Below are 20252 nucleotides of genomic sequence, written 5' to 3' on the forward strand. Positions count from 1 at the left end.
AAGAGGTATTTTTTCTTATCTTATCTTTCAACTTCTTTTCCAGAGATATTGCAATGATACAGTAAAACACTGAAAAGAACTGGTGAGTACAGACATATTTGTTATGCTTAAGGGAAAATAATTCAGTCTTTGAGTGATAAGTAATATGTTAGCTGTAGGGTTTTCATATCTGTTCTTTATCATATTAAGGACATTTCTCTCAGTTCCTAATTTATGGTGAATGAATAATGAATTTTTTCAAATGCTTCTTCTGAATCTATTCAGATACTCATGTTGTTTAGTCCCTTATTCTATTAATATGGTATATTATGTGAATTGGTTTTTGATTGTTCAACTTATGTGTCATTTCTGAAATATATCCCACTTGGCTGTGGTTGTGTAATCCTTTTTTTTTTTCTGAATTGGATTTGCTAGTATTTTTTTAAGGATCGTGCATCTATGTTCATGAATTTGTAGGTCTGTAAGTTCACTGGCTTTGTTATCAGGGTAACGCTGACCTTATAGCATAAGTTGGGAAGTATTCCCTGATCCTGTATTTTCTGAAAGAGTTTGTGTAGGACTGGTATTGCTTGTTCTTTAAATATTTGATAGAGCTGACTACTGACATCACGTGGGGCTGTTTTTTCCTACATTAAAAATGTATCTGAATTCCAATTTAATGCATTTTGTTTTCATAGGTCTATTATGATTCTTTCATTAATATTGAGTCATTCTTGCTAATTTGTGTCTTTCTTGGACTTTGTCCATTTCATTTTAGTTGTATCATTTGTTAGCGAAATGTTGTTCATATCATTATATCATAATCTCTTTAATTTCTGTAGAATTGCTTGTGATGTGCTCTCTTCTACTTCTGAGTTTTGCAAATTTGCATATCCTGTTTCTCTCTTTTCTTTTCTTTTTTTTTTTTTTGGTCAGTCTAGCTGAAGATTTATCAAAGTCCTTGTTCTTTTTAAAGAGCCAACCTTAGATTTTATTGATTTTTCTATATTTTTTTGGTTTCTTTTCTAGCCTATTGATTTCTGCTTTGATACTTATCTTCTTTCCTTCTGCTTGCTTTGGGTTTCATTTGTTCTTCTTTTTGTAGTTTTATTAGCAAATGCTTACATTATATATTTTTAAATGTTCTTATTTTCCAATACATTTATTTTTCTAAAATATGTATTTTAAGCCAAATTTTCCCTCGGTGGTTGACTATAGCTGTATCCCATACATTTTGATATTTTGTGTTTTCATTTCATTCAATTAAAATATTTTCTAATTTCCATTAGGATTTCTTCTTTGGAGGATAATATATTTAGAGATGAGTTATTTTAATCTTTAAATATCTGAAGTAGCACAAATTTCTATGAGCAGTTAAATTTTAATTTATATCCATTGGTATATATTAGACTGATTTCAGTTTTGTTTTTTTTTTTTTGAGAATTGTTGTATGGCCTAGTATATGTTTTATCCTCATAAATGTTCTAAGCATTCTTCTCTTAATAAATGAAATGTTCTATAAATATCAGTTTTGTCAAGTTGTTTGATAATATCATTCAAGTATTTTTATACAAAATAAAATAAAAATGATTAACATATGAATACATATATTAAAAAATGTGTACAGAAAAGATTATAGTAACTTTGTTCATAACAGCCAGAACTTGAACATAATTCAAATGTTCATCACCAAAAGAATGGACAAAATTGTTGGTATATTTATAAAATGGAATGCTGCTCAGCACTAAAAATAATGAATACTGTCTGATTCATTCAGCCACATGGATGAATCTTCAAAACATTATGCTGAACAAAGGAAATCATACACAAGAGTGCACACTGTATTATAACATTTATATGATAATTCTAGACGAGACAATCTAATCTATAGTGGTAGAAATCAGAGCAGTGCTTGATATGAAGGTCAGACTGACTGCAAGTGGCACAGACAATTTTCTTTGGTCATGAAAAAGGAATATACAGTGCTTGGAGTATTGGTTAATGAGAAGTATATATTTGTCAAAGCTAATCAAATTGTGTAAAGATACGTGCATCTCAACTAGAGTGTGTACTTTCATTACACGTATACACATAATTGTACAGAATATTGCTTGCTTTTTGTTACATAAAATTTTGTCACACTTTGCCCCAAACTCTACTGAACACCTATAATGATCTGAATATAAATTTCAATATGCTAACATAGTAAGTGTAAGAATTTAAGTTAGATGAAGAGATGCATAAAGGGAGGAGTAAAGAGAACAAACATGAAAAGAGAAATTAGGAACCAAAATAGATTCACTTGCTTACTTCTCTAGGAATTTAGTTTTTTCGAAAAGCAATTCTTTTGAGGATATGAACATAGGCTATAGTAGGGTAGCTTCCATTTCTGACAAACAGTAGTCTCTCATACTGTATTCTATTCTATAGGTAATATTGATCAAAGAACTGCTTTACTTTATTCTAACATATTTACTTCTTGATTGCCCTACTTAAAATGATTAAAATAGAGGAAGTCTTCTGTGGAACAAATGGAGATGAGTTTGAGTATAACACTTTCTTTTAGTGTGGTTGACAAACCTTTTAGCTTCCTGAACATTTATTAGTGCTTTGAATTTTGACTTCACACAGCATGTCAAGGTGAGATAACTAGCAGTTCGCTTGATTTTATCTGATAGAAAAAAATAAGTCATATCAACATTTTTCAAATGCTCTACACTAACATGTAATTCTATAAGCAGCCCTAGGGTAACATTCGAGTAGAAAAAGTAAAGAATGCATTTTCAATTATTAAGGACCCCAACAGATAAAATTTAAGAGGAAAAATCAAATTTCTCACAAAGTAATAAGTCAATATATAAATAATATAGCAATGAGATGTTTTCATTAAATCAACAAATATTTATTGGTTAGCTTCCCTTTTCCAGGTTCTGTTCTGAGGATATAAGAAGTTAAAATAAAATGTGTGAAGCATCTTCCTTGCACTCGGGGAGTTTATTCTTTGCAATGTCATTATATCCACTATGTACGACTATGGGTCCTGTTACAAAAATATCTGCAATATGAGGCAGTATATAAAATGATACATATATGAGGTAGCAAATGCTATGTTCTGCGAGAAAGGAGAGGCAAAGCACTTCCTGCTTTTGTGATGAGAGTAGATTTTACAGAGCTGATAGAATGTGTTTCTTTGTCAAGTAGGGATGCTCTCCAGATGAAACATGCTCACAAAGCTCTTCCAATGTCAAAATATTCAGTTTACATTTGCCAAATAGTTGTTACCCCAGTATCTCTTATTACACCCTATAGCTGACACCCAGCTGCCCTAGTTCTACCTTTGGAACTAAAATTTCCCAAGTTCTGTAAATGAAAATGTTAATGCATGGAAAGCAAGAACTTCTGTGACATGGCTCCAGTACTCTGGTCTTTGGCCATTCTTATTAGAGCATGTCTTTCAAGTACCACTTGTTAAATATTTTGAATAGAACTTCTGCCTTGTAGGGTTTTAACAATGCACATTAATCCAAGTAGTTGAAATAATGGAATTCCAAGAAAAGTGATAATATGACTAAATGCCTGGGTGTCGTTTCATATTGGAGAGGGATAGTAAGGGAAATTATTTACAGATTTACCTATTGTAAAAGTAAATTGGTGTCATCCTGCAGAGGGAAAAAGTACAAGGCCAAGGAATTTGGATAAACTAACCCTCATACTGAAGATAAATTTATTTTCTAACTTTGAAGAAAGATGATAATAGTAATACTACAGGAAGATCAATTTCATGAAGGCAAAATAATTTATTGAAAAGTGTTCATTGCAAACTGATGTAATTCTCCTATCTATCTAGGCTAAGAATTGCTTTGTTTTAAAGCTTCAGCAAAACATATCTAAGGATATACTCATGTAGGTGAATATATCTTTGTATATGTTGTAAAGGTGAAGAAATAGTGGATGAGTACATATTTGTGTATGTAGGTGTATTTGAGTGAAATCACTGCCGTTTTCTCAGAGAGCAGACTAAGACTCGGTATGGGTGTTTTATGGTAGAAATTATACATATTATAATATGAAAGAAATTGTCAAACGAACTTACTATATTTGTAGGTAGTAGTATTGGTGTTGCAAGTTTTAAATTTTATAAATTTCAACTTCTTTTTCTTTTCTTTCATGGTTTAGCCTATTGGCATTGTATATAAGGCTTGTAACCCAACAGAAGGTCACAAAGATTTTCTCCCAAGATTTTTTTTCCTAATTGTTTATTTTTAAATTGTATATTGTATATCAAAGTCTAGATCCATTTTAAGTTAAATTTTATATGAGTGTGAGATATAGATCGAGATTCATGTTTTACATATGGTGGTCAGTTATTTCAGCACCATATATTAAAGGACTATTCTTTGTCCATTCCTTTTTCTGTGCATATTTGTCAAAATTATTCATCATACTGGTGGAGATCTATTTTTTTTCTTAATTAATTTATTTTTGGCTGTATTGGGTCTTCATTGCTGTGTGCAGGCTTTCTCTAGTTGCGGCGAGCAGGGGCTTCTCACTGCAGTGGCTTCTCTTGTTGCAGAGCACGGGCTCTAGGCATGCGGACTTCAGAAGTTGTGGCACGTGGGCTCAGTAGTTGTGCTTCGTGGGCTCTAGAGCACAGGCTCAGTAGCTGTGGCGCATGGACTTATCTGTTCCACAGCATGTGGATTTTCCTGAACCAGGGCTCAAACCCGTGTCCCCTTCCTTGGCAGGTGGATTCTTAACCACTGCGCCACCAGGGAAGTCCCGGAGGTATATTTCTCGATGTTGTATTCTGTTCCATGGGTTTATATGGCTATCAGTACCAAACTGTACCTTTTTATATAGTAATGTAATATATTGGTCGCTCCCCAAAGCCTTCAAAATGATGTATTTTACATATTTTATCTACAATTTATCATTGCTATCAGGTAGGAGGGTTAGTCCAACCAAGCTAATCGGTGACTACATGCCAAACCATCAGTAGACTTAACTTTACTTAATGTTCAGTGCAAACTATTAAAGGACATTCAATGATGACATGATATGTTGTCATGGTGCCGTTTAAAAGTTATTGAGATATGAGAAACATGTCCTTAAGCTTCCAAACGCATGCTTTAATGCAAGTTTAAATAGTATTCAGTAGTTAAAGATAGCACGTCTTTAAGCCTTAAAAGCATGAATAAACCACTTTGCGAAAAAAAGAAAGTCCTTGATTTTATAAATTATTCAAGTTGCAAGTACGTATAAATTAAAATGTGTTATTTTAGTAATTTCAACAAAGTGGAAATTTTAGCCCTTGTTGTTTTGGATTCTTGTGTTCTATTTTCGATTTTTGAGATATACACTGTATTCTACTTAAAGAAGACTTTGCATCTGTTAGGTGTTCTATACTAATAGTGTTCTCACTTACGGGGATTTTCACATACATAAATCAACAGAAAGTACCCATTTTAGTTAAGTCTATAAAGAAGGAAGAAAATATCTAACTGTGGCTCTAATATTTCACAAACAAAAGAGCCATTCATTTTAAATCAGTTTTTGTTTTTTCCACAGCACATTCTAATATGTATTTAGATGTCATTTTATTCTGAGATTTTTTTGGATTTGGAAGTTAAGTTAATCTACATTTTGAATAGTATACTAGTTTGAAATATATAAAGTAAGCTTAACAATAGGATATAACATAAAAAATAACTCAAATGCATTTTGTTGTAGCAAAATTATCCCCAAATGTAAGTCTCTTTTCATTATCTGCAATCATAAAATCTTCCTTATTCAAAATATACTATATATTTGAAACCATTTCAAATGATAGTACTATAGTACTACCATTTCTTGTAATATCCATTTTAAACTCATTATAAATACATATAGATGAAAGGAGAGTGTTTTCAACAAATGATGCTGAAAAAACCGGATATCCATACACAAAAGAATAGAGGTGGAATGAACCCTTACACCATATACAATAATATATTTAACTCAAAAGTAAATGAAATCAAAAATAGATTAAACCTAAGTGTAAGACCTAAAACTATAAAACCCTTTGGTCTTTATAGGGGAAAAAAGCTTCATGACGCTGGAATTGTCAATGAGTTATTAAATGTGACATCAAAAACACAGACATCAGAAGGAAAAATAGGTATATTGGACTAGTTAAAATTTTTTAATAAATTTTTTGTGCATCTAAGAATGCTATGAACCTAGTGAAAAGGCAACCCACAAAATGGAAGAAAATATTTGTAAATTATATACCTGATAAGGGGTTAATATCCCAAATATATTAATATAAGGAATTCCTACAACTCAACAACATAAAAGCAAACAACTTGGTTAAAAAATGGGCAAAGGACTTGCATAGGTATTTCTCCAAAGATATACAAATGGCCAATGAGCACATGAAAAGATATTCAACATCACCAATCATTAGGGAAATGAAAATCAAATCCCCAATGAGATACCACTTCACGTCCATTGGGATGGCTATTGTAAAACAAACAACAAAAACAAAAAGCCAAAAATTATCAAGTGTTGGTAAGATGTGGAGAAATTGGAACCTTTGTGCTTTGCTGGTGGGAATGTAAAATAGTGCAACCACTATGAAAATGTTTGGCAGTTTCTGAAAAAATTTAAAACAGAATTGCCATATGATCCAACAATTCCAGTTCTTGGTATATATCCAACAGTACTGAAAGGAGAAACGTAAAAAGTTACTTGTACGCCCATCTTTATAGCAGCATAATTCATAATTGCCAAAAGGTGGAAATAATCCATGTCCATTGATGTGTGAATAGATAAACAAAATGTGATATATACAAATAGTGGAGTATTATTCAACCTTAAAAAAGAAGGAAATTCTGACATATGCTACAACATGGTTGGACATTAACATTATTCTAAGTGAAATAAGGCAGTCATAAAGGACAAATACTGTATGAATCCGTTTATATAAAGTACCCATAGTAGTCAGATTCATAGAGATAGAAGAATAGTTGGCAGGGGCTGGGAGGAGGAAGGAATAGGGAGTTATTGTTTAATGGATATGGAGTTTCAATTTGGGAAGATAAAGTTCTAGAGATGGATGTGGTGATGGTAGCCCAATAATATAAATATGCTCAATATTGATGAAGTGTACACTTAAAAATAGTTAAAATAATATTTTTATGTTATATGTTTTGCCACAATAAAATATACACATAGAAATACTAAACCAGCAAAATCCCAGATATAATTCAGCCCCCCCCACTTTCTTGAACTCCTCTCACACAAAAGTTTTTAAAAAGACTTAAAATCAGTTTAAATCTATATTTCAATATAAAAATCAAGGATGACAATTGTGAGAGGATATATATCCAGAAATTCTGAGTGGGACTCCGTCAGCCATTAAGTTTGCATTCTTTTCTGTTCTTATTACAAAAAGAAAAAAGTCAAGTTCAAATTCAAATTTTTATCTTAGGGAAACCGATCTTTAAGGTTTATCACTCCTACCCACTTTTTTATGTTTTTCTAGGAATCCCTAGTAGATTAACATACTTCTACAAATCCACACTCAGCCAGCCTTCTAGTTTTATTCTTTATTAAGTCAAGTTGACCTAGACCTTTTTATACATGTCTTCCTTCAGGTTGTTGCCATTGTACTCAACAATAAATTACCACATGGGGCAAAACTTACTTCTTAATACATTACACTAGTAGAGAAACCAAACTGTGAATGTACATAAAGACATAAGATTTTACATGTAAAGCTGTGACTTTACACAAGATTTCACCAAAGCATCCAGAGAAAAGTGACACCTTACCTATACAGGAAAATCAATTCGAATAACAGTGAATTCTTATTAGAAATCATGTAGATCAGAAAGAAGTGGCAGAATATCTTTTAAGTGCTGAATGAAAAAGGACGGAGCCCTTAAACTGGAAAGGCACACTGAATTTGAGGCAAAGAAGGAAGGGAGGGAGGGAGGGAGGGAGGGATAGGAAAGCCTAGTATATCTTGCCAATTGTTTTTTCGTTAGAATCTAGTAAGCACATTGATTTTATTAGCCCATTTCTAATTTGGATAGGGTCTCAACAGTCTCAAGAGCTAGTTTGCCTAAGACTTAAGGCTTTTAGATTGTTTTAAAATGCCTGACATTTTAGACATGTACTTAATCATTACTATTTAATTTAGCTTTATTTTATTGTATTATTATATTCATATACAAAATTAATATTTAAAGCCACATAATTCTAAAAGATATTATTAAAAAAGCAATTTTACATCCTATTCCCATCTACTGACAACTGTTTAGTTCTTCAGAGGTACTTTAACTTTCTTCCCTGATTCTCTTGGTATTATTTTCAATGTGTAAGTAAACTGCTTTTATTATTACCTTATGATTTTTTTTTTAAGTTTTAGACTGTTGAGGATTTAGCTTTTTTCCCCATCTTCTTCCTTTTATATACACATGCACACTTCTAGTTTCCCTTGGTTAGATCAGTATTAATTTTTTCCATTCTTATTACCATATAATCCCACTGTTTAGAACTAAGCCAGGTTGTATACCATTATGGTTTGAATTGTATCCTCCCAAAGATATGTAGAAGTCCTAACTCCCAGTTCCTTGGAATATAACCTTATTTGAAAATAGGGTCTTTGCAGATGTGGTCAAGTTAAGATGAGCTCATTAGGATAAATATGTGAAGATATATTCATTAACTAGATGAGAAGAATCCTTTCACAATGTAGACATTTATCAAATCATCATGTTGTACATTTTAAATGTATTACAATTTTATTTGTCAAGTGTGCCTAATGTAGTTGAAAAATAATATGCTGTGCTTTGGAGGGAATAAAAATTGTGATTTGTATGCATGAATCATAGATAAATTGACTTTATAGTTATCTTTTGTGGAATTTATTCTCAGGAAGTAATTATGGATATACACAAAGATTTAGTTAAACTTGTTACCGTAGGATTGCTTACAGTGGAGAAAAATGAGGAAATAATCTAGTTCAGATGGAAATAAACTGTTACGTACATATAATGAATTTATGAAAATTTGACATGGAAATATATTTGGGATATATTTGGTAAGTAAATCAGTTTAAAGAAAACAGTAAAATCAACTATCAGTTATAGAATAATATGCCAAAAATAATAGTATTTCTTAAATATTATTATTAATCACATTAGCTCACTCATTCAGTCATTTATCATTTAAAAATTCACTAATTGCCCCCTGTGTAAAAGACCCTCTTCTAGGCACTGCAGGACACTGAAGTGGATTAAAAAGAATCTCTGCCCTTTTGCAGTTTAAATTCTATTGGGTAAAAAAATTAAATTATTTTTACAACATACAAAATAAATATTTGATAAAAGTAAAAAGAATTTAATTTATGTTTACCTCTTTCAAATATCATATAATCCAAGATATATAAGATACACTTTAATATTAGATGGTGAATGGGTTAGACATGTTTATTTTTTTAATTCAATAGAATCAGATTTTTTTTCTAGATTTATGGAACTGTAGAAAAAGACAGATGCTCTAAAAACAATCTTAATATGTTGTTTAGGAAAGGATTGTTCTTACTTTTAATGAACTTTTACAATGAAATCGCTCTAAAATTAACAAGGCATAGGGCAATATGACCTCTGAAGTAAATGACATGTTTCCTATATTGTACTAACTAGGCATTAGGGAAGAGGGTATACTTTTTTCTCTTTATTTTAAAATTCTCTGCTTCATTGGGTAAATGAACAAAAATTACTGATAAGATTTCTCAGATGAGCATTTTTATACAAGCAAAAATAAGTCTTGGAAATGAAATATATTCATTGTTACTTTGCTCTATGCAATTATTTTAAATATTATGGTGGTTTGAAACCATGTTAAAACCTTGCATATATTATGTAATAACCATGAGAAGAAATTCAAGATTAGTGACCACAAAGGTATATGAAATAAATGGAGCAGGAAGCTCTAACATACAGTAAGAGATCAATAATGTGGATGGAGAGGTTAAAAGAAGACATGAGAAGATTTCTCTTGAATCTTTGTGTGACAACACTGTGTTTATATTGCTCAGTTAATGAGTTGCAGGGGGATTGCAGGTAGAGATGAGGAAAAATGTTAAACTTACCTCCAGCTGTTATCTCCCACACCGGGCAGCGATTTGCCATATATAAAAGCCCTTATGTATGACCATCTGTAGAGCATTTCCAGCCCCTCCTGGTTATTGTCATTATGGTCTCCAAGCAGGACTGAAAATACAAAGATAAATCCTTTCTTTCCACCAGTTCCATGTTTATTATATGTCTTGCAACTGTAGACAAATGTTTAGGTTTCTTTTTTCTTAACTTTATTTATTTTTATTTTTTAATGGTATGAACCAACCATGCATGGCACAATCAAAACATGCTTACTTTCTGGAAGAGATATTTACATTTGCATGTTCATTGGAGCATTAGTCACAACAGCCAAGATATGGAAGCAACCCAAATGTCAATTGACAGATGAATGGGTAAAGAAAATGTGGTATATACATACACTGGGGTATTATGCAGCCTTTATTTTTTTCCTGGCTTCTCTTTTTATCATTTTTAATGACATTTACTTTGTTCTTTCTAATTTTACAAGCAGTACATGTTCACTGCAGACAACTAAAAATCCATGAAAGCATAAAGTAAAAATTAACAATCACCCATAATCCCACCCCCCCCTGAGATAATCATCATTGGCATTTTGATCCATTTCCTCCTAGTGTCTACATATTGTTTTTTTAATTGAAGTATAATTGACCTATAACACTGTGTTAGCACCAGGTGTAAAATTTAGTGACTTGGTATTTCTGTACATTACAAAATGATCACCTTGATATCATCCAGTTACTATCTGTCACCATACAAAGATATTGCAATATAATTAAGTATATTCCTCATGCTGCACGTTTCATCCCTGTGACTCATTTATTTTATAACAGGAAGTGTGTACCTCTTAATCTCCTTTACGTACTTAACTCGAGGTCTCTCTCCTCCCCTCTGACAAACACTGGTCTGTTTTCTCCCCTTCTTTGCCAAAATTTGTCATTTGTTGTCTTTTGGTTGATAGCCGTTCTGACAGTTGTGAGGTGATATCTCATCATGGCTTTGATTTGCATTTCCTTGGTTGTTAGTGCTATTGAGCATTTTCTCATGTGTCAGTTTGCCATCTGTAGGTCTTCTTTGGAAAAATGTCTCTTCAGATCCTCTGCCCATTTTTTAAATCAGATTGTTTTGTTGTTGTTGAGTTGTCTGAGTTCTTTTTGTATTTTGGATGTTAACCTCTTATCAGATGTATTGCTCACAAACAGGCTTCTCCCATTCAATAGGCTGCCTTTTTGTTACGTTGATAGTTTCCTTTGCTGTGCAAAAGTTTTGTAGTTTCATGTAGTCCCATTTGTTTATTTTTGTTTTTGTTGCCTTTCTCTGAGGAGACATATCCAAAGAGATACTGCTAAGACCAACGTCAAAGAGCATAGCTTTGATGTGGCCTTATATAGGAGACATCTTTCAGGGTCCAGCAGCTCACTCTACTCTTTTCACTAGAGCTATATGCTCTAGGGGTGCCCTGTATATGGGCTGCATTGTCCTTTCTGTTATAACAGGGCTTACTACCATGGTCATGCTTGTAGGCAGGGCTGGCCCAAGCCCAGCTGGCTGCAAGGCACTGCCTAGTGCAGAGGCTGCCGGCCACTGGTGGGTGAGGCCTGATTCTGCTGGCTCATCTTCCTGGTGCAGGACCCCCAGGCTTACTTACTCCTTGGGGGGAATTGCTGCAATTGTGATTATCCTCCTGTTCGTGGGTTGCCTATCTGGGAATGTGGGTCTTAATTATACCACACCTCTGCCCCTCCTACCTGTCTCTGTGGTTTCTCCCTTGTATCTTTAGTTGTAGAAGATGTTTCCTGCTAGTATTCAGGTTGTTCTCGTTGCTAGTTGCTCTGTAAATAGTTGTAATTTTGGTCTGCCCGTGGGACGAGGCAAAATCAGGCCTTCCTACTCTGCCATCTGGGCCACTCTTCTGCAGACTTAAAAATGAAGGAATTCCTACAACATGGATTAACCATGAGGACATTATGCTAAGCAAATTAATTCAGTCACAGAAGGACAAATACTGTATGACTTCACTCATGAGAAGTATCTAAAGTCAACATCATAGAAACAGAAAGCAGAAAGATAGGTGCCAAGGATTGGGAGAGGGGAAAATGGGAATTTACTGTTAAACGGTATAGAGTTTCAGTTTTGCAAGATGAAGAGATCTGTTGCCCAACAAAGTGAATATACTTAGCATTACTCAACTGTATACTTAAAAATGGTTAGGATGGTAAATTTCATGTTATTTTTACCACAATAAAGAAGTGCTTACTTTCTGTAACAGTAATTATTCTATGATCAATTTAATTACTTCGACATGAATTAACTTAGGTTTTTCAGATTTATTGTACTGTTCAATGACAACCAAGTTGGGAGCCTGAATTCCTCATACATCCAGTTTATCTTGCTGTCAGTCCCAATTTTGGTTTATATATACTATAAGAATGAGAAGATGGGGCTTTACATTTCTGAATCTTCATTTCTGGCTCCTAACCGAACTTACAAAATTAATATTATTACTTTGTGCCTGCATTATGACAACTCCAGGGATACTGAGTTAATGCATTTCATTAAAAGTGAAATAAATGCTCTCTAAATGATAGGTGCTGCTTTAGCATACAAGTAAAACAAACTGTGTCCGAATGGAAATTTTAAAAATTGTTTAATGAGATGAGAAATAATAACATTAACATGGTAATGAAGAACTTAGCCTGTAGCCCCATCCCAAATCACTTTCTACAATCTGTGAACATATAAAGTTACTCCCCCAAACGTATGCATTGTCATTTAGAAAGCAGCATAAAAAAGTATAGGAAAATGAGCCAAATGCTCTTTATGCCCTGACAGCAGTATCAATATACTAGAGGCAGTATCTGACTTTGAAGAAGAAAATTTCTGGAACACATTGATAGTTATATTTTAAAGAGTAATGTTTATATTTCCTCTCAGTAAGGGATTGATAAGGAAAATCTTAAATGTGCATTGATAGACTAATACTTGATTTTCAGGATATTGGTAAAAGAAAATGTTAAATAGTATTTTGCATACAATTTCCTTCTTCTACATTAAGTGAAAATATTTTTCTCGTTCAGAAATATTATGAAACATATTTTTCTAGTACATAATATGCAGGCCCTATAATACATAATTCTTATGCTCTTAAAAAAAAGAAAAAAGCTTGAAATGTGTATCTCTGAACTCTGCATCTATAAGTGACAAAAACCCAAACAAATTTATTAGGCCAGAATAAAACACGAAGAGAATTTCCTACTTTAAATGGATGGGCAAGATGCATCTGGCTTCAGGCATAAATGGAATAAGGAGCTCAAGTGATGTTATTTATTTATTTATATTTTCCCCAGCTTTATTGAAGTACTACTGACAAACAAAAATTGTATATACATAGCTGCACAATGTGATTTTTAAAGGTGTACAATGTAATGATCTAATATATGTGTATGTTGTGAAATAATTACCACAATCAAGTTAAGTAACACACCCATCATCTCACATAATTACCATTTTTTGTGTGTGTGTGTGTGTGTGCGTGTGTGTGTGTGTTAAGATCTGCTTTCTTGGCAAATTTCAATTATATAATTCAATTTTTTTTGAATTTTTGAATTTTATTTTATTTATTTTTTTTATACAGCAGGTTCTTATTAGTCATCCATTTTATACACATCAGCATACACATGTCAAACCCAATCTCCCAATTCATCACACCACCACCCCCACCCGCCACTGCTTTCCCCCCTTGGTGTCCATATGTTTGTTCTCTACATCTGTGTCTCAATTTCTGCCCTGCAAACTGGTTCATCTGTACCATTTTTCTAGGTTGCACATATATGCGTTAATATACGGTATTTATTTTTCTCTATCTGACTTACTTCACTCTGTACGACAGTCTCTAGATTCATCCATGTCTCTACAAATGACCCAATTTCTTTCCTTTCTATGGCTGAGTAATATTCCATTGTATATATGTACCACATCTTCTTTATCCATTCGCCTGTCAGTGGGCATTTAGGTTACTTCCATGACCTGGCTATTGTAAATAGTGCTGCAATGAACATTGGTGTGCATGTGTCTTTTTGAATTATGGTTTTCTCTGGGTATATGCCCAGGAGTGGGATTGCTGGGTCATATGGTAATTCTATTTTTAGTTTTTTAAGGAACCTCCATACTGTTGTCCATAATGGCTGTATCATGTTACATTCCCACCAACAGTGCAAGAGGATTCCCTTTTCTCCACACCCTCTCCAGCATTTGTTGTTTGTAGATTTTCTGATGATGCCCATTCTAACTGGTGTGAGGTGATACCTCATTGTAGTTTTGATTTGCATTTCTCTAATAATTAGTGATGTTGAGCAGTTTTTCATGTGCTTCTTGGCCATCTGTATGTCTTCTGTGGAGAAATGTCTATTTAGGTCTTCTGCCCATTCTTGGATTGGGTTGTTTGTTTTTTTAATATTGAGCTGCATAAGCCATTTATATATTTTGGAGATTAATCCTTTGTCCGTTGATTCATTTGCAAATATTTTCTCCCACTCTGAGGGTTGTCTTTTCGTCTTGTTTATCATTTCCTTTGTTGTGAAAAAGCTTTAAGTTTAATATGCTTCAATATTATTAACTATAATCACTATGCTGTACCCTAGAATTTATTCATTTTACTACTGAGAGTTTGTACCCTTTGACCAAAATCTCCCTATTACCCAAGCCCCAAGGTCCTGGTTGAAAATATATCTGTATCTGCACTCCTGTGTTCATTGCAATATTTTTTCCAATAGCCAAGATATGGAAACAACCTAAGTGTCTGTCAGTACAGAAAATGATATAAAATATATATTAGAATATTATTCAACCATAAAAAGAAGGAAATCCTGCCATTTATAACAACAATTTATGTTATTTAAATGGTCTTGCTTCCTGTTCCAAAGCTCTGCTTCCTGCACTCTTTGCTTAATTGGGGTAGTTATTGCTATGAACTTGGTAACTCCAGGTTTAACATCCATTATCTCAGCAGAAAGTAACTAATGCTTAGCACTAGATGGGTCATAGGTCATCCTCCACTAGATCAATTTCTCTGTCCAGAGATGCTGAATACTCTGACTGACTTGAATCTATCCATTCTTAAAATTCAAAGGATTAGGGAAGACTGTTGTGTAAGGAAAAAAGAGTTCTATTTCCAGAAGAAGGTTGGAATATTGGATGAAGGAGAGAAATAGAGGACAAAAGAATGGTAAAATGTGGCATAAATATGTATGAGTATAAAACAATACAACATGCTATGTGATTTTAAGGGTAGCACAGGCATAAGCCTATAGTTGTCAGATATGGAGAAAACATTTCGGAGTGAGAAGATAAGGAAAGAAATTAAGAGGTTTGTGTCATTTCTGGTGTATCTTAGACAAATAAGATTTTGGTGGCTAAGTATAAAAAAATATTTTAGAATGAAGAAGAAAACATTAGAAAATATAGATTTGAGGGAAAGTGTTAGGTGTCATTTGCTCATTTTTTAGTAAGAAATAAAATTAGGACAACATATTAATTCTACGTAATTTTCAGCCAAATACATTTGCTGATTTCTACTTTTACCCATGAGGGAGTAAGACACTTTGAAATTACTCTACCATTATAGAAAAAAATGGGACTTAACCCAGGAGCTCAAGGTTGATCTAACATTAAAAAAATTAAGACATGTAATAATGGACTAAACATAAAAAACAAACACATAATTTCATACAGGTGCAGAAATAAGGATGAACACAATTCCACAATTATTCATTGTAAAAACTCAATAAACTAGTAACAGAAAGGAACTTATCATCATAATAACCATCTACAAAAGTTGCTAGAGCTAAAATCATGTGTAATGATGGAACACTATGTTTTCCCTAAATCAGGAACAAAACAAAAAATGTTCACCTTTGCTACTTCTATTAAGCATCATACTGGAGGCTCTAGAATGTAATAAGGCAAGAAAAAATAATTTTAAAAAATAGAAAAATGTAAAACTCACTTTATTCACCGACAACATAATTGTGCATCTGTGACATCCTAAGGAAACTACTTAAAAGCTACATGAACTAATGAGTTTAAATACATTTCTGACTACAAGGTTATCAAACTGACGTAAGTCACATATCTCTATATTAGAAATAAAATTTGGGAATTGAAATTAAAAAACAACTAAAATAGAAACAAAAAAAAGGAATAAACTACAAATATGCACAAGATTTGTTCACTGAAAACTACAAAATATTCCTGATAGAAATTAAGAAAGACCTGAAATGTCAGCAGATTGGCTAAATAATATATTCTCTGAGCAACAATAATTTTGCACCTCTCCATGGACAAAAATGCCTTTTTGGAAGCTTTGGGTTCCTGGTACAGCCCAAGATTGAGGAGAACCATTTTTGAGAACACCAGCTGACACCCAGGTGGCTGACTTACTGACCATGGTCCCAGCTACAAACCTAGAAGTAGCTTGGTATCCTGAGGAATCAGCTACAGACCCGTTTGGCTTGATCTTGTCAGCAGCATCATGCCAAGGGGCCTGGGAGGAGTCATGCCCACCGATGCATTGGGTAATAGGCATACATATCTCAGTTCAGGACCTTGAAGTGACCTGTGAACCAGCTCCAGCCTCTTTTGGCCTCTGTCTAGGAGCCACTCTATAAGCCCACCAAACTTGGTCAGACTGTACGTTCTGAAAGGGCCTACTACTGGGCTCCAGCCCTTACCAATCATAGTTACTGAGGAGTCATGCTTGAATAGGGACTCCGCAGGAAATACTCTCATCTGCACCCTGGGAGATCCTGAAAGGGCCTCATACTTAGTCACTCAAAACCATGGTCTGCCAGCAGTCTCATGTGTCTAGGGACCCAGAGGGAGAGAGTCTCATCTGTCTGAGAGATTCTGAAAGTGTCCTCTGCTTAGATCCAGCCCCTCTAGCCACAGTCAGAGAACAGTCCAGACCCAAGGACCTGGTGGGATATATGCTCATCTATGCATCCAAATCTGCATCTGCAAATCTGAATCTTGGCTGTGGAAACTGAAACAACCCTTGGACTTGGTTCCAGCACCTCTCAGCCATGGTTCATGGCCAGTCCTGCCCACCCAGGGTCCCACCTAGTGACCAGGCAGGAGTTCTTCCAGGGACTGGGCAGGAACCAAACCCAGTCAGGCACCTGGCTAATAGGCCCAATGGCTTAGAACACAACTGTTACTCTGAAGCAGACCCTTGTCCCGAAGTCACTCTACTGAACAAAGTACTGGAGGTGGTACCATCCATCCAGGGACCTGATAGGATTCATCCTTGCCTGAGCCTCTGGTAACAAGCATGCCAACCAGAAACTGCACTGAAGACCCAGTTATAGCCTAAAAATTGGCTCCAACTGAGTATGACAGTGATTAAAGAGGTACGTTGGATTTATTCCTAGGATACAAAGATGTTTGTTCAACATACACAAATCAATAAATGATACACTACATGAATAGAATGAAGGATAAAAATTATATGATTATATAAATAGATGCACAAAAGCATTTGACAAAATTCAACATCCTTTCATGATAAACGTTCTCAAAAAATGGGGTATGAAAGGAACACACTTCAACATAGTAAAAGACTATACATGAGAAACCCACAGCTAAGATCATGCTCAATGATGAAAAGCTAAAAGCTTTTCCTTTAAAATCTGGAAGAAGACAAGGGTACCCGCTCTTATCACTCCCATTTGGTATAATACTGGAAGTCCTAGCTAGAGCAATCAGGCAAGAAAAAAATAAAAGACATCCAAATAAGTAAGGAAAAGGTAAAATTGTCTCTGCAAATGATATATTATATGTGAAAAACCCTAAAGACTCCACCAAAACACTGTTAGAACTAATATATGAATACAATAAAGTTTCAGATACAAAAATCAGCCTACAAAAATGTCACATTTTTATACACTAACAATTAATGGTAAAGGGGCACAATAACACTTTTGGGATATTGGGATAATAAAAATGTCTATCTTGAGAGTGGTGGTAATGTAACTGTAAAATTTGTTAAAAAGTCATAAAATTGTACACTAAAAGTGGGTAAACTTTATTTTAAGTAAGTTATACCGTAGTAAAACTTACTTTAAAAATTGAATTAGCCCAATTTAAACTCAGATGCATTCACTTCCTCATTACCTGTAATTTCTTTCAGAAATATCTTCTGATTTCCCAACCCATATGAATAGATACAAATCAACACCTCAATATTCAGATGTTATTCTTATCACTTTATTGACCACATCTTTGTTAGCCCAGGAAAAGTTAGGCATCCTATTATAAACACTCCTTTTTCTTAGAAGGTATAAAACTTGTAATTAAATAATGATGTTATAATGATTTATTTCTTACATTTCTTCATAGCTTTATTATAAACTTAATGTTACTAAGACATTTGTTAGTCTTTTTCACCCCTTTTCTAGAGCAGCTACAGCATAACCTGGAACAGAGGCAGTGAACCAATAGTGAATGAGTAAATACACACAGGAATTAATTACCTTCTGTACTTTTAAAAATCTATCATGTATCTATTTATCTGTCTACCTGTCTATCTACACATGAGTGTATTTGTGTGTACCATAATTTTACTTTAGTAGATCAGCTCCTCATAGTATCCATGAAAAAAGGCACATATTTTTTTCATCGACAATTATTTACCCACGGAATCTCAGGATCTCAAATTACTTAAAACTGTTGATGGTCATATAGAGAAATAAGTAAAATGTGATAGCGTATATTAAAACTAACACTAACATAGTTCTAAATCTGTGTAGGGTGACCTAACTTACACTTATTGTCCTGGCATTATTATTAAAATAAAATAACATATCATTGAGTATAACATATGCAGAACCAAAATGCATGACAAGAATAACTTAGAGGACAAAAGGGGAGTAAATTTGCAGTTTACTTGAAGTTTTGCAAAATTCTTCATTAATATGAATTGATATTATACTATTGAAAGATAGATAGCAGTATGCTAAAAATGCACTTTTTATTTGCTAGAGCACTGCTAACAAGTATAAAACAAAATATAAAAATATAAAACAAAGCAATGGGTCAAAAGCAAGACCCAACTATATGTGGTACACTTGAAATATAAACATACAGATAGATTAAAAGTAAAGTAATTAAAGATATTCAGTATATAAGAAGTAGGCATAAGAAAGTTATAGGGGTTTTATTAATATCAAATAAAATAGACTTCAAGACAGGACTATTACTAGAGATTAAGGGGGACATTTTATAATTCTCTAAAGGTCAGTCCATCAAGAAGATATTACACTTTTAAATGTGTATGCCTCAATCAACAGACTCAAAATACATGAAGCAAAAAAATGGACAAAACTAATTGAATAAAAGAGTAAATAGACAATTATAGAAGAGAATTTTAACATCTTTAAGTAACTGCAAAAGTAGATAAAATGTCAGAGGGAAAGTGGAAGATATGAACAACATTCTCAACCAAATTAATTGATTTTTCTATGATAAAAAGAAAATACAAACAAAATGTGCATTTGTCTCCAAAGCACGTGGATAGTCAATAAAATATGTCTTATAGTGGGCCATAAAATAGGTAGTTTCAATATTTAAGAAGTAAAATGTTATTATATTGAAATGGAATTAAGTATATTTGAGGAAAGATGCTAGACATCTACATTAAAAGTTACAAGACGTGGCTGACTAAGAATAACAATAACCTAAAAAATGGAAAAAGAGCAAGATACTGCATTGGGATAGATCTAATATAAATCAAATCTCAAGCAGAGTCAAGATGGCAGACCAGGATGACATGGAATTTGTGTCTCTGCACAACTAGTACATCTACCAGGCATCAGTGGAGGACCATGGACACCTAAGGGGATGGGAGGAACCCCCAGCGACCGGGTAGGATGATGGGGCATGGGGCGGAGTGAGGGGAAAGGAGAAGTGGAGGCGGGACAGGACTGGCACCCCTCGGGTGACTGGGGGAGGGGAAGGTATCCCATGCCCGAAGGGGGAAATTGGGGGACCATTGGGAGGGCAGAGGATCAAAAGGGAGCAGGGCCAGGTTTCCCCTGCTCACTTGGGCCCCTGGGAGCCTGCTGAGATCCT

This window comes from Pseudorca crassidens, chromosome 16 (assembly GCF_039906515.1).
Source record: "Pseudorca crassidens isolate mPseCra1 chromosome 16, mPseCra1.hap1, whole genome shotgun sequence".
Classification (NCBI taxonomy): Eukaryota; Metazoa; Chordata; class Mammalia; order Artiodactyla; family Delphinidae; genus Pseudorca; species Pseudorca crassidens.